General features: G+C 45.5%; 1 pseudogene; it reads left to right on the plus strand.

Moving 5' to 3' along the window:
* Window positions 1-443: 443 nt before the first annotated feature.
* The window catches only part of LOC147703115 (adenylate cyclase type 9-like), a 92,909-nt pseudogene continuing 78,612 nt past the window's right edge, over window positions 444-14,740 (plus strand).

Below are 14,740 nucleotides of genomic sequence, written 5' to 3' on the forward strand. Positions count from 1 at the left end.
TTGAATTGCATTGGTCCAACCCCTACCCCTTCCCTACTCGTCTGCACCCCTACAATATGAGATATGGTGGCACGCTCTGCGGTGGAAAGGAAGTTGGAGCGATCATTATTCAGAGCCAGCTTCTCTTCAGTTTAGGAATATTCCCAGTGCTGAGGAATGGGGCGGGCAGAAGGCAGGCATTTGACACATGCTTTAAGCAACACAACTCTTTTTTTGCTGCAGAAAATGCTGCACCCCGTATCCAAGTCTCATGCTTTTTTTCTCCTTTTCTTGCGAGGGCAGGATAAAACCTTCAAGGACAGCCTTTCCAGACACGCAGTGGTCCATGGAAGCAACTGAAATCGCAAGGAAGTAGGTTGGAAATGGGGGGTGGGCGGAACCACAGTGAGGGAGCCGGAAGGAAGGTCAGGAACCAAACTCCAGAGGCCTTACTCGACGACAAAATGGCCTCGTCCCCAGAAAACCAGCAGCTCCTGCAGCACAACACCGAGGTCAGTTGTGATGCATCAGGGGACAGCCACAGTGTAACAGTAAAGATGCACAGCAGGCCCCCTCCTTCCTCCATCCCTAAGCACTGCAAGTACAGCATCTCTTCGAGTTGTGCAGCTCTGGGCAGACCAGAGTGAAGCGAGGGGGGACATCTGGACTGCGCAAGAAGAAGAAATTGCCTCAGCTCTTCGAAAGAGTCAGCTCCATTGGGGTAATCCCAAGTTTGACTCCAACAACTTGGAGGAGGCTTGCACGGAGAGGTGTTACTTGCAGACCCAGAGGCGGTTCCGTTACGCTGTCTTTTACAATACCGTCGGCTGTCTGGTTTGGAGTATTCACTTCATGGTGCACTTTAGGTGGTTTGGGGTATTCACTTCATGGTGCACTTGAGGCCAAACTCAGTAGCTCACTTGGTGCCAGCACTGTGCTTCCTTCTTATATGCGTTGCCATTTTTGCTTTCACCTTCACCAAAATGTATGCCCGCCACTATACATGGGTTTCGCTGTTTATCACGGTCATGGTTTTCAAGGTGACATTGGCCACCCAGTTCCAAGTTTTAACACGTCACTCCATGATTGGTGATCTCTATAACTACACTACCGTATCCAATGCCACCTGCCTTTCCCAAGTTGGGAGTTTTTCTATGTGTGTGGAAGTGCTGCTTCTTGTTTACTCTGTGATGCACTTGCCCTTATATTTAGATCTTTTTCTGGAAATAGTCTACTCTGTGCTTTTTGAAACGTTTGGCTATCAGTTTCGAGATGAGGACAGCTTTATGCCAAAGGCCACCAGGGTCGTTCACTCGGAGTTGCTGAGCAAGGCCTTGCTGCATATCTGCATTAACGCCATCGGAATACAATTGTTCATCATGTCTGAGGAGCACTCCAGGAGCACCTTCCTGAAAGTGGGACAGTCGATCATGCATGGGAAAGATCTGGAGGAGGAGAAGGCACTCAAAGAGCGGATGATCCACTCAGTCATGCCCCGGATCATTGCAGATGACTTCATGAAGCAGGGTGATGGTGAGAGAGAAAACTCTGTGAAACGCCACTCCACTTCCAGCCTCCACTTCCAGCCCAAAAAAACAGAAGAAAAAATCTTTGATACAGAAAACACCCATCATTTTCCGCCCCTTTAAAATGCAATGGATTGAGCAAGTTAGCATTTTGTTTGCAGACATTGTTGGCTTTACAAATATGAGTGCCAATAAGTCTGCTCATGCCCTAGCGGGGCAGCTAAATGACTAGTTTGGGTGCTTTGATCGTTTGTGTGAGGATACCAAGTGTGAGAAAATCAGCACATTTGGGGAGTGCTACTATTGAGTTGCTGGGTGCCCAGTACCGAGAGAGGACCATGCCTACTACTGCATTGAAATGGGCCTTGGAATGATTGAAGCCATTGAGCAATTCTGCCAGGAGAAGAAGGAGATGGTGAACATGCGAGTGGGTGTTCACACTGGCACCGTGCTCTGTGGTACTTGGGGAATGAGGAGGTTCAAATTTGATGTGTAGTCGAAGGATGTGAATTTAGCCAACCTCATGGAGCAGCTTGGAGTGGCTGGCAAGGTCCATATTTCTGAAGCCACCGCAAAATATTTGGATGATCGCTACATAATGGAGGATAGCTTGGTGGTCGAGCGAGTTGGTGAGATGGTAGTTGCATACCAGCTGAAAGGTAGGAAATGTATATTTCTTATTGATTGTACTTATTTTTTTGACACTAGTATTCTTAGGCTTCTAAAAAGGTGAGCACTGTAAATTGAGGATTGTCACCATGCTAAAAGAATCTTGTGGCATTATGTTTTATACATTTTGATGATTGAAGACTTCCTACCCAGTTTCCATTGGATCTCGGTCAAATGTGCTAGTTCATCAAATAGGCGTAGTTTCAGTGGTAAGGAACTGGGGTGGTGCCATTGGAACATTTGCAGTTCACTGTTGAAGACACAGGCTTTGACTTTTCTGTGGGATTTCTTAGAGCTTAGTACATCAGACACTCAATATGCAATTCCATGTAATGAGTTTCAAGGTGTCAGCTTGATTATGACACTGTCTCCTAAGTCTTCAGAGATGTCTGGCATGATGAGGAGCCAGGAGGCCACCATGTTAAGAGATGGCTTCAGATCTGACATATTCCCCAAACTCAACCACTTACCATTCTATCTAGAGCTCTTAGCCCAAATTCATATTGATTATCGAAATGTCTTTGTGGTCCTTCCAGATGTGAAACTTGAACCTCGAAAGCAGTGCCACCCTATTGTGATTAGTGGGTGAAAATGGCCTAAGCCAGGCGTACAGACAGTGCACCTCACTGTGGCACTTAGAGGGAGACTCCTTCCCAATTGCGTTACAATGTTGTAGACATGTAGCGCATCCTTTTCTAATTTGTTAGGTTAATTTAAGCTCTTACATATTAACTAGTAGTGTCATTACACTAGCATTTCCACTTGAACTCCTGCGTCAATATAGGACATCTCAGTGTTGTGCGTTTGCCATCTTTGGTTCCCTAGCCAAATGCTTGTGATGCCCCTCACAGTGTACACAGTGTTAAGCCTCAGCACCAACCGGAGGTATCTTCCATATATTACCGGCACCTACAGCCAAGGGTGTAGGAGATACTAACTTTTCGGAGGGAAGAAACTGTCAAACTTCGATTCAGGGGTCTGACTTGGCTCTATGAGTTAAAGCACAGGCCGAGCCACTAAAAGATGCAAATCTGTCAACAAATGACATGAAAGAATATGATGAATGGATGCCCTTTGAAAACGACTCCTTTAGGAACACGGAAACAACTGTGTTGGATACTCACAACCCCCCTTGAAGCTCCCTAATTTGCAACTGTGCCTAACGCGTAACCGAGGCTCGAAAGTAGCCGCGTAATGCAGCGTTGCAACCCTTCAGCTACCTGGTGCATTTTTAGGTTTCACCTAATCTTTTCTATTAAATATTTTTTAAAGGGGCTTAAATCCCCCCCTTGCTTTCATTGATCCCTGTGCTTGCCACTCAGTAAATTGGGCTTGAAATGTGCATTGCTTTCTCCAAACCCATCCCACTCTTTTTAGCATCAAACATGTAAAGTAAATCAATTAACCTATGAAAGGGTACTCTGTATTTGAGAAAACAATTAAATATTAAATACCTCATCATAACAACCTTGAGTCTGCCTCAAAGTGGTGTTATTTTTTTAACCAACACACAGTGTAAGAATTTTAGTAGGTAAGGCGCTACACAAAAATAGCATTGGCATAGCCAATAGGTCTCACTTTTGGGACCTTATAAGTATTTAGTTATGCAGCACAATATCCTTGGGACAACAACATCAACTGTTGCATGGCTAAACACTTATAAGGTCCCAAAAGCGAGACCTATTTGCTATGCCAATGCTTGTTCTGACATGGTGTTGCCAACTTAGATGCTTTGGACACTTTGCCACTGCTAATCAGTGTCAAGGTGCAAGTGCTCCCTGTATAAAGTGTAATGGTAAATGGTTGTCCATGATTGGAATGTTTGCCTTACTAGTAAGTGTAGTAAGAATTACATTCCACCTTCTCACCCACGCACACAAGGCCCTTTACAATCTAGGACCCGAATGCCTCAACACTCGACTGTCCTTCTACAAACCCACCCGACAACTAAGATTGTCCAATCAAGCCCTCGCCGCTGTCCCGCGCATCCGAAAATCCACCATGGGTGGCAGATCCTTCTCCTTCCTTGCTGCCAGACCTGGAACTCACTCCCCACTCACCTCCGACTTAATCAAAGCCACATCTCCTTCAGAAAAGAACTTAAAACCTGGCTATTCGACAAATAATGAACCCCTTCCCCAAGTGCCTTGAGACCCTCTGGGTGAGCAGTGCGCTATACAAATGCCCGAACTTGAACTTGAACTATGTGTGCCAGGGCTCATAATGCAAATGTTACTAGTGGGCCTGCAGCACTAATTGTGTCACCCACACAAGTAGCCTGAAAAAGGGAACTCAGACGTGCCACTGCAGTGCCTGCGCACAGTTTGTTAAACTGCTATGTTGTTCTGGCAAACCGCCCACTTGCCAGACCTTACCCATCCCTTTCTATGCACATCAGACACCCTATGGTAGGTCCAAGGTAAGCCCCTGGGCAGGGTGCAGTGCATGTGAAAGGTAGGACATGTACTAAGGTGTGTACCATGCTCTGACAGTGAAATAATCTCCATTTCGTTTTTAGGTCTCGGCCTAGCGTACACTGAGCAGCAGTGTCGCGCAGCCAGAGTCCTTTTCTCGGGGTTTTTTAAAATTGACCTGAAAATTCCACGCAGCTTGTGCGTGTTATTTCCTAGGTCCATTGTCATTGGCCTTTGTGTGTGTGTATTTTTAAAACAGAACACGCAATAGGCCATGGGCGGTAGCGTAGCTCCGCCCATGGCCTATTGGTGTCTGTTACGTGCACCAAAGGCCAAATGTCTTCAATTATCGTGGCCAGACACGGCCGCGAGAATTGAAGACATATGCTCGCAGTGCCGCGCGCACCACTCGCTAGCTTCTTTTTTTTTTGGACTCTTTTGGTGCGTGTAACGCAGCAGGGGATACTGTCAACGCCTCTTTGTTCCTAAATGATTTTCGGATCATTATTGCTAAGTGCATTTCTTCACTGCCTGCTGGAAACTGGAACCTGTGGCTACATTTGCAGTCTGTGGAAACTTCCAAGAGTTCCAGACAGACGAATAATCAAATTCTTCGCATAGTTTATATATACGCACAGAGCCACAGGCACGCAGACGTTTTAAGATGTTTGACGCGTCTGCATATACAAAGACGCGACACAAAGCAGTGCCTGCATTTCTATGCAGGCGCATCAAACATCTTACACCGTCTGTGTGCCTGTGGCTCTGTGCATACATGAAAACTATGCAAAGAAATTCTTATTCGTCTGTCTGGAACTCTCAGTAGTCTCAACAGACTGCAAATGTAGCCACAGGTTCTAGCTTCCAGCAGGCAGTGAAGAAATGCACTTAGCAATAATGTTCCGAAAATCAGTCATTTAGGAACAAAGTGGCATTGACAGCATCCCCTGCTGCGAATGGCACAATTTATTAGGTTTGTGCCGGGAGATGCCGCACAAGCTGTGGCCCAGGGAGAGACAGTTTGTCTTCAGGGGTATCCTTTTTGTATGTGTTTTTGTCATCGAGTTCATTAACATAATTAATAACTGATCACCGTGAGTGCTGGGATAGGAGGGGATATTTATATTAACATACATAGGAAACACACTCACACCTTTCCCCTTTCAGGTGCTGTTCACTACTCACTGTTGCTGAGTCAGTAATATCACTTACAAAACATGCATCTTGTGTCCCCAAATTCCTGATAAGGGGGTTCGATATTGAACGTTTGGAACTTTAAAACAAGTTTGCAATCTAACATAAACTCACACATGCCCCCAGCTGACAGCAGCGCTTTGCACAAGGTTGTAGCGCCTTTCTAGATATAAAAGGCTCTGTATTTCCTAGCGCCGACTATGAGACCCCCCCTACAGCGCCTTGTGAGTCGTGGACCAGTAACAGGGCGCTGTGGTCGTGTCTGCCTGCATGCTCTAGGTTTAGATGTCTGACAGAATGTTAGGATTGTGGGTGTCGAATACTGTGAATACGGATGTCAGCAGAATTTTACAATTATGGGTGTTTGACATAACTGTGTGTTTGCGCGTGTCTGACAAAAGTTGTGTTTGTTGGTTTCTGATGCAATGTTGTGATGGTGGTGTCTGCCACACTGTTGTGGCTGCGGTTGTCTGCCACACTGTTGCGGCTGCATATGTCTGCCTGAATGTTGTGATTGCGGTGTCTGCGCACTGTTGTGGCTGCGGGTATCTGCCAGAATGTTGTGATTGAGGTATCTGCCAGAATGTTGTGGCTGAAGCTGTCTGCCTAAATGTTGTAATTGCAGTGTCAGCCACACTGTTGTGACTGCGGGTGTCTGCCAAAATATTGTGATTGCGATGTCTGCCACACTGTTTTGATTGTGGTCTCTGCCAGAATGTTGTGATTGGGTGTCTGCACACTGTTGTGGCTGCAGGTGTGTGACACACTGTTGTGACTGCAGGTGTCTGCCACACTGTTGTGGCCTCGGGTGTCTGCCACTCTGTTGCAGCTGCATGTGTCTGCCTGAATGTTGTGATTGCGGTGTCTGCCGCACTGTTGTGGCTGCGAGTTTCAGCCAGAATGTTGTGATTGAGGTGTCTGCCAGAATGTTGTGGATGAAGCTGTCTGCCTGAAGCGGTCTGCCTGAATGTTGTGATTGCAGTCTCAGCCACACAGTTGTGACTGCGGGTGTCTGCCAAAATATTGTGATTGCGGTGTCTGCCCCACTGTTGTGATTGCGGGTGTCTGCCACAGTGTTGTGACTGCGGGTGTCTGCCACAATGTTGTGACTGCAAGTGTCTGCCTGAATGTTTCAGTTGGCGTGCCTGGTACCACACTACCTTAGTGGGTTTGGGTTTGATAGGCGTGGGTGTGTTTGCTTGACATAATGTTATCATTGTGGGTGTCTGACTGACAGGGACTCGTAATCTGTGACGTACCACTGTGGGCTCACCATAACGGGAACGCGATGTGTTTTCCAGGTGTGACGCATGCAATCTTAGGCCGGGTGTCTGACTTAGACATTGTGAGCTATGCATTCCTACAGTAGTGTTACCGGGTGTCTGACAGGCTCTTTTGATGTGATGTCATGTGCCTGACTGTAGATTGTGCAACAAAGAAACAATGTCCTGAGAGGTAAGAGTCGGTAGACAATTAAAACATGCATGCACATAGCATTACTTTGAAAGAAAGAAGGAGAATACTCGTTGGTATGACAAAAGATAGTTACTCATCTTTATATTGTAACATTAGTTCCAAGGTCGGATGTATACAGTTGAAAACAGCACTGCATAAATTGAATTAGTGACAACCATATGAAACTTGGTGCATAAACGTGTACAAAGTGCAAGTGGCGACGCAAGTGAAGGTGAACAGCGTTGGTGGCGCACTGTGCATAAGGTGCAAATAATTTACAGTGAGTGGCTCAGAGGCGCATGTGACCGTGTGATATCACAGTAGGCAAGGGTTCTTTGATTTAATTGTAGAGCCACAAGGGAGGAGTGCGCCTATTGTTTAGGCTGTTAGGTCGACAGCATTTCGATCCGGGTTAGTTTGGATCGTCATCAGGACTTGGTTGTCTGAGTTGGGGAGTGCTGGAGTGGGATCCGAGGGATGCGAATCCTCTTTTTAGCAAGTGTCCTCGAAAAGGAGGTGGGCTGCAGGAGGGCACTTAATTAATCTGTGCCCTGGTCGGCCGTGTGGTTCCGCCGTTTTCACATACGCTGGGTTAATCGGCGTGCGCGGCGCTTCTGTGAAGGCTGTAGATTGTGGCTGTACAATGTCACATGAAGCGGGTTACTGATGTCTGGCTGTAGATTGTGGTGTGTCGAAGAGGGTGTACCGAGTCTGGAGTACATTGTGGGTGGGGGTAACTCACAGCACACTGCCCCCCCTTCCATAAAAACTCAGCTACACAAATAACAATGTTTCTTCCTGCGCCACACGTCACACCCACCCAGGTTTGTGTTTTCAGGAACAAAGGTGTGAATTTTTTTTACACCTGTCTCTGTGCTGTTCAAAGCCCTCCAATGTCTGTGGAGTCAGTAATATTTGGGTGAGAGCAGACACATAAAACAGAAAGCCATAGTGTCTGTGTGTGTGATGTATGCATTCTGGTTGCCCTCCTGTACTTCCCTCTGTTGCTTTCTCGCCTGTCTGCTTCTCCCCCCACGCCATGTTGCTGTCTTGCTTGTTGCTCCTCCATCCCAACTTTGCCCTCCGTGTTGCTTCCCCTTGTCCTCCTCTGTTGCCCTTTGAATTTCCTCCCCACCACTGTACTCCCCTGTTGGCTTCTTGCCGGTAGGCTTCTCTCCCGCCCGCTCTACATTGGTCTCTTGCCCATTTCTTCTTCTTCACTCACATGTGCCCCAGTGTTGCTCCAGGCCTCCCATGTTGCTTCTGCTCTCCTGTGTTGCTTCCCCCAACTACTACTTAAAAACAAGCATTTGCAATCCAATCTGTCTTGCATTTGTGAAAGTTCGAGCTATTTGCGTTGTAAATTATATTGTTTTGGACTTATGTTTTTGCTTGTAGTGGAGTGGATGTATGTTGTTTGCTATTTGTAGAAGTAATGTAAGTACATCTCTTCTCTGTGTGCATCTTTCTTTCTATGTGTGTCTTTGTCTGTGTGTGCGTCTCTATACGTGTGTCAGTCTCTATATGTGCGTGACAGACAGAAACATACACACAGAGATGCACAGTCTCTGTGTGTATGTTTCTGTCTGTCTCTAATGCCACATCATTTCACTACACAAATACACTCCACACCACACAATTTCACGCCACAGAATTTCACAACTAACAATTCCAATCCAACCCACATAATTCCACTACACATCACATGCATACACTCTATAACACATGGCTAAAAGACATTGCCATTTACAATGCCATTTGCTCTAACTCAAATAAATCCGAGACCTATTGCATTTCCAATGCTTGTTTACTGTGGAAAGGTTGTCTTGCCCATAGGATAGAATGGGAAGGCTGTAATATGTTCTCCAGCCTATCTTCCAAAAAGGCTTAAGATGGAGAGGTGAAGTTTAGTGTGCCTGACCTCACAATGTAATAACACATCTTTTTATGAAGGTGGTTTTTACATTGGGTGTTTAGAAGCCTCTCTTTTAGAAGTGGCTGAATTTTTGTACTCTAACATTTCTGTGGGTCTCTGCCTGGTTGTGGATTGACTGTATGGATTTGAAAGCAATAGGATCTGGGGAATGTCTTGACCCAGGGGAGGACTTGAGACAGCAACAGGCTGACCTGCATGTGGAGTGTAGGGGGCCGGAGTAGCCCTAGAGGTGAAGAGGCTTGGTTTGCTGCCATAAAACAATGGTCCCATCTCCTGCTGAGGGATTGAGAATCCAGACCCCCATTAATCAAAGGCAAAAGGTGTCAGACAGGGAGGCACCCAGAATTGGTTTGAACAGGGGTCAGTGCCCCCTGAACACAAAGACTTCAAAGACATTTAGGGGTGTAACTATGGGAGCAGAAGCCCCTGAAATTTGGAGAGATGGCGAGATCAAGGTTGAACAAGACTGGAGCTACTTTGTGGTCAAGAGGAACCTTTGCCAAGGACGAAACAACTGAAGAGACTGAATGAAATTACTGACCCTTTCGGTGTGTTCTGAGGCTGGCCTGCAGTTTGCTGTTTTAACCAAGGAGAGGCTGAAGGGACTTTGCTGTGTGCTGTGTCCCCCTGCTTGAAAGGACTTTGCTGTGCTGTGTCCTGAAGTAACTTATCTCAAAGGGCCCGAGGTGAGTTGGCTCCCTGTTGCAGAAATTCAGGAACACAATATTTTCCAGGAGAGTCTCAGCGGTGCTGTGTGCGTGTGCTTTTTGCAGCCTGAGACCCTTGTAAGAAGTGCCCTGTGATTGTGGGCACCTGGAGTTCAAGCGAGTCTCAGCAACGCAGTGTGCTTGTGCTTTTTGCAGCCTGAGCCCTTCTTGAGGATTGCCTTGTTATCGTGCATCGGAGTTCAAGTGAGTCTTAGCAAGGCTGTGTGCGTGTGCTTCGAGCAGCCTGAAACCTTCGTGAGGAATGCCCTGTGATCGTGCACTCAAAGCTCAAGGGAGTCTCAGCAACTCTGTGCACATGTGCCCTGTGGCAGCTTGAGATCTTGCAGAGCTGATCCGCTGGCCCGAGCCCGCCGCTGTCAAAAGTGGGATCGCGAGCCAACCTTGTCGAGGGAGGGCCTGAGTCCCACCCCCTGGAAATCACAAAGATTGCATTGGAGGCCTAAGTCGCAGGAAGAGGAGAGGAGAGCGAGGTCGTCCCCCCAGGTAACGTGTGGAGGCCTGGGGCGGGGTGAGGGCTTGGGGGGAGGATCTCAGCCTCTCTCATTCCTGCAGTGCGAGCCTTTGCTTCTGCTCTTATCGCAGCCCATACTTGCCAGAAGTGTGGCAGTACTGGGCCGGAGTACAGAGCTGCACTGTTTGTTCACATCATACCCATGTGGGGGGTACTGTTGACAGAGGCTGAGGGAGAGTATTTCGACTGGCGAGAGACCACCTGAGGCACTGTGATCGGTGCTGGAGTGTATTACGCATTGCATTATTTCTGCATAACGAACTACCTGATTGTCGTATTATACACTGCATTATTTCTGCATAACGAACTACCTGATTGTCGTATTACGCATTGCATTATTTCTGCAAAACGAACTACCTGATTAGCATTCTACGCACTGCATTATTTCTGAATAACGAACTACCTGATCAATGTATTACGCATTGCATTGTTTCTGCATAACGAACTACCTGGTTAGCGTATTACACATTGCATTATTGTTACATTGCAAAGTGCCTGATTCTAGTTCTACGCATTGCATTATTTTTACATTGCGAAGTTCCTGATTCTAGCATTACGAGTTGCATTATTGTTACATTGCAAAGTGCATGATTCTAGCATATTGAACTGCATAGCATTGTATTAGGCAGTGCTTTATTTGTAAAGAATTAAGTGCCAGGGCTCTCGTCAGGAGTCTACTGCAGCTTGCTCCAAAGAGTGCCCGTGGCAGCACTGTCAATGTTGGTAACAACTCAACTCTTAACCATCACACTTCTACAAGTGTGACAATGTGTACTATTTCAGGCCCCCAAAGCTATAAGAATGACTTGGGCGGCAGGTAATAGTCATTTTTTAAATATATTTAATTAATACTTAACTGTTGTTGTGGGCATCTCTAATATGGCCAGACAGCGCCACCTTGTGACAGTCTGTCACAAGCACCAGTGCTGATAATTAAGTGCCGGTGCCGAGCAACATAAAGCACTGGCTCAAATTAAGCACTGGTATTAGGACTGTAGTGAAACGCGTAGAAGTGGTCATTAATATCGCCAAAACATACAAGGGTTGGCTGGCCTAACAACCGGCCAGGAGGAATATCACAAATACGCATATGTTGATTTTATATCGTGTTGTCTTATCGTATATCTTTTTATATAAAATGTATACTCGTTTTTATAAAACTTGTGTAGAGTCTATTTTTGGTGTAATCATTGGGTTGCTGTGAGTGTGGTTGCAAATACTTCACACATTTGCCTTGAAGATAAGCCTGGCTGCTCGTGCCAAACTCCCAAGGGGGTGAGCGAGGGCTATCTAAGATGATGTCCTTCCTTTCCCTGACGTGGAGTCGTGGGTCCCTATTTGGCCTAAGGTACCTACCTCAGCCAACCAGGGATCCTGGGTGTAACACTACTCTTTGGATCCCACCACCTGGATGTGGCAGTGATTTCTGTTCAAATGATTTCCCACTGCCTCTTGCCCCTACCACTGTGGCTTGCAATCTGGGGGTTAAATTTGGGAGCACTTCATCTTTTGCCCCCCTAGGTGGCTGGTTTAGTAGTTTCCTATTTTGGACTTTTAAAGTTGCTAAAAAAGTTCCTCTACCTTCTCCCCCTTCTGCAGCAAAAAACTGTGATCTTGTCCCTGATCCCCTCAAGAGTGGATTACGCAAACTCGCTATTGAGGTCTGCCAGCCTATCTCTTGAAGAGACTACAGCTGGTCTCGAGCGCCACTGCTTGGCTTCTGGTATGACTCTCCAGGAGAGTCCATTTACAACCTTATCTGAAAGAACTACACTGGCTGCCTATCCAGGACTGTGTAAAGTTCAAAGGACTGTTCTTGTCAGACAGAGCCTTCTACCACACTGGCCCTCGGCATCTGTCCTACAGGTTTATTCACTACCAACCTTCCAGGTCAATCCGATCTCTTAACTCCCTGCTTGTGGTTATTCAGCAATTCATAAGAAAAAAGTGGTGAGGCAGCTCTTACTCCTACCTGGCTGCAAAGGAGTGGAATGCCCTCCTGCAACAGATCTGTGCCAGAGACGAAAACCAGGCCTTTAACTGTTCCCTCAAAACCTGGCTCTTTGGATCTGCGTTTTAGAATCACATGGTAGGAGGGGTTAGGTTTACTGCCACCAGGACACTAACTGAGTAGCTGTTATACGCTACAAATTTCCATAATAATAATGATGCTTTCCTTTACTGATGTCTATCTGATCTGGGTGGAACAGGTCAAGCATAATACTTTCTAATCGAGCAGCAAATATTCCTGCAAATAGTCCATAGTTTGAATTCAAGTGGGAAATCTGTTTGTAAGTAGAAAAAAAAACATCTTAGCTCTTTTCCAGGTTTCAGGGGTACGACATTGTTCATGCTTAGAGTTTTAGATATTTTTTATGGAATTTAATAATTCTGCCAAAGGTTCTAATAACACCTGTACAAAAACTATATCAAATCTGGGTTTGTATGTCGATGGACCAAGGGTCTTCCAAAGTTTAAAGCATTTGATTGCCACTAGAACCACTTGCTTTGATATCTGGCGGTCCACTCTATCTTACTCTGTTGTCAAAAGTTTTGCCAGAGTGACTGTCCCTAAATTGGCACTTCTTCGCACTGTGCAGAGACTGTCCTTCTCGTAAAGGCCCTTGTGGAAGTCCTGAAACACCTTCCTCTTCCCTTCATCAGCAATGGTGTAGGTAATATCTGCCCCTGGATTGCTGTAGAATAGTTGTAGACTTGTGGGGCTCTAATCTTGCTAAAGCATGTCCCTTAATGGATTTTGAAATGTCAGTGGTTAAGCACATATTCTACCCTGTCCATTTCCCTTGTTCTGATCTGACCCCCTTACCAAGAAGAGTCAGATAGCGCAATCAGGCAATGTCAAAAGGCTATTTGTGGGTCTGTTTTATAGTCTGCAGGGGCGTTTTTAACTGATACTAAAAAAAGGTTGCCTGCAGCAAACTCAAATCCATACAGTCTTCTTTTACAGTTTCAAAACTGTCTAAAGTTGCAAACACGTGCTACTTTGTTTTAGCTTTCTAATTCACTAGTGGCTGGTACTGTGTTGCCTTGTGTTGTCCCTCCAGGGCTGCTACTGTGGCTAACTGTGCTTCCCTCGGAGTAATTATGTATCAGATGTTCATAGCAGAGTGCACCACATCAGCCTGCCAAGGATCCTAGACAAGAAGAAATTGAACAGAAACTTTGAATGTATCTACTCTAGTCATTACAAGGCACAGCCTGCAACAAAATATTTATAGCAGGAGACACGTCACTCCCCAGACATGATAGAGTGAACAAGAGCTATCCTCCACGAAAGAGATAGGACAGGAAGAGGGGTGAAAGGGCTTCCGAAGGCAAGAAAAATCACATTAGTTACACCAAGTGAGAAGGTAGCTTATATATTTATAACAAATCGCAAAGTTGCATCTTGCAAAAAAGGTAGGCTGTAAGAGTCAGATGCATCAAAGTGTTTTCCCCATTCTGTGTCTATGGTAAAATGTGTTCATACATATGCCCCTAAATTGCAATACATACATCTGTCAGGGGTCCATGGACAATTGAGAATAAAGCTTTCACCTTCATTGGGGAATTTTAAAAGAGTAAGGTCGGTTGTGCCTCTTTCCCGTTGGGCAAATAATCCCAATTCAGTAACCAAAGCTTTGTACTAGGGCTCAACTGAATTTTTAATTAGGCCAGTGAAATCGGCGGAATTACTCTTGTATCATGGTTTTCCATACACATTCTGCTGATCTGCTAGAGCAATTAACCTGCAGTATATTTTTTTTCAGAGTCCCTCTATGTTTAAAAATCACTGCAGATTAAAGTTTAACCTGCAGTGTTTTTAAACATAAAAAGACTGCTACCTCATGCAGTCCTGTTTAGAAACTATTATAGGGCGTAACCTCTGCAGAGTATGTAAGGATGGCGAGTGGTATTTGGCTGTGGAATTTTCATAGCGCAAAATGCATCCTCGCATCCATTTTTTCGATGTGAGGGTGCATTTTGCACTAAGAAAACAGCATCAGAATTCCGCAGAATCACACTCTGCCAATTCTACCCCATTCCTAGTTTGTGCCCAAATCAGGATTACAAGTAGTGTACATAATTTTCTATTTTTTTCTCCAGGTGATACCTTTATACATTTGTATGATGTAAAACACAATACACTGAGTTTCACAGTTTGGAACTGGTAAGTGTGTAGTTATACCATATAATTAGGCTTTCCTGTTTTCAGTTTCTATTTTTGGTAAATTCTGGTGGGGTGTTTTCAGTGATTTGAATACCTTAAAAAACAGTTGTTATCAGTGGTTACATATTTACGCGCCACTAAAAACAACAAAAAAAAG

Source organism: Lissotriton vulgaris, chromosome 7 (assembly GCF_964263255.1).
Source record: "Lissotriton vulgaris chromosome 7, aLisVul1.2, whole genome shotgun sequence".
Taxonomy (NCBI): domain Eukaryota; kingdom Metazoa; phylum Chordata; class Amphibia; order Caudata; family Salamandridae; genus Lissotriton; species Lissotriton vulgaris.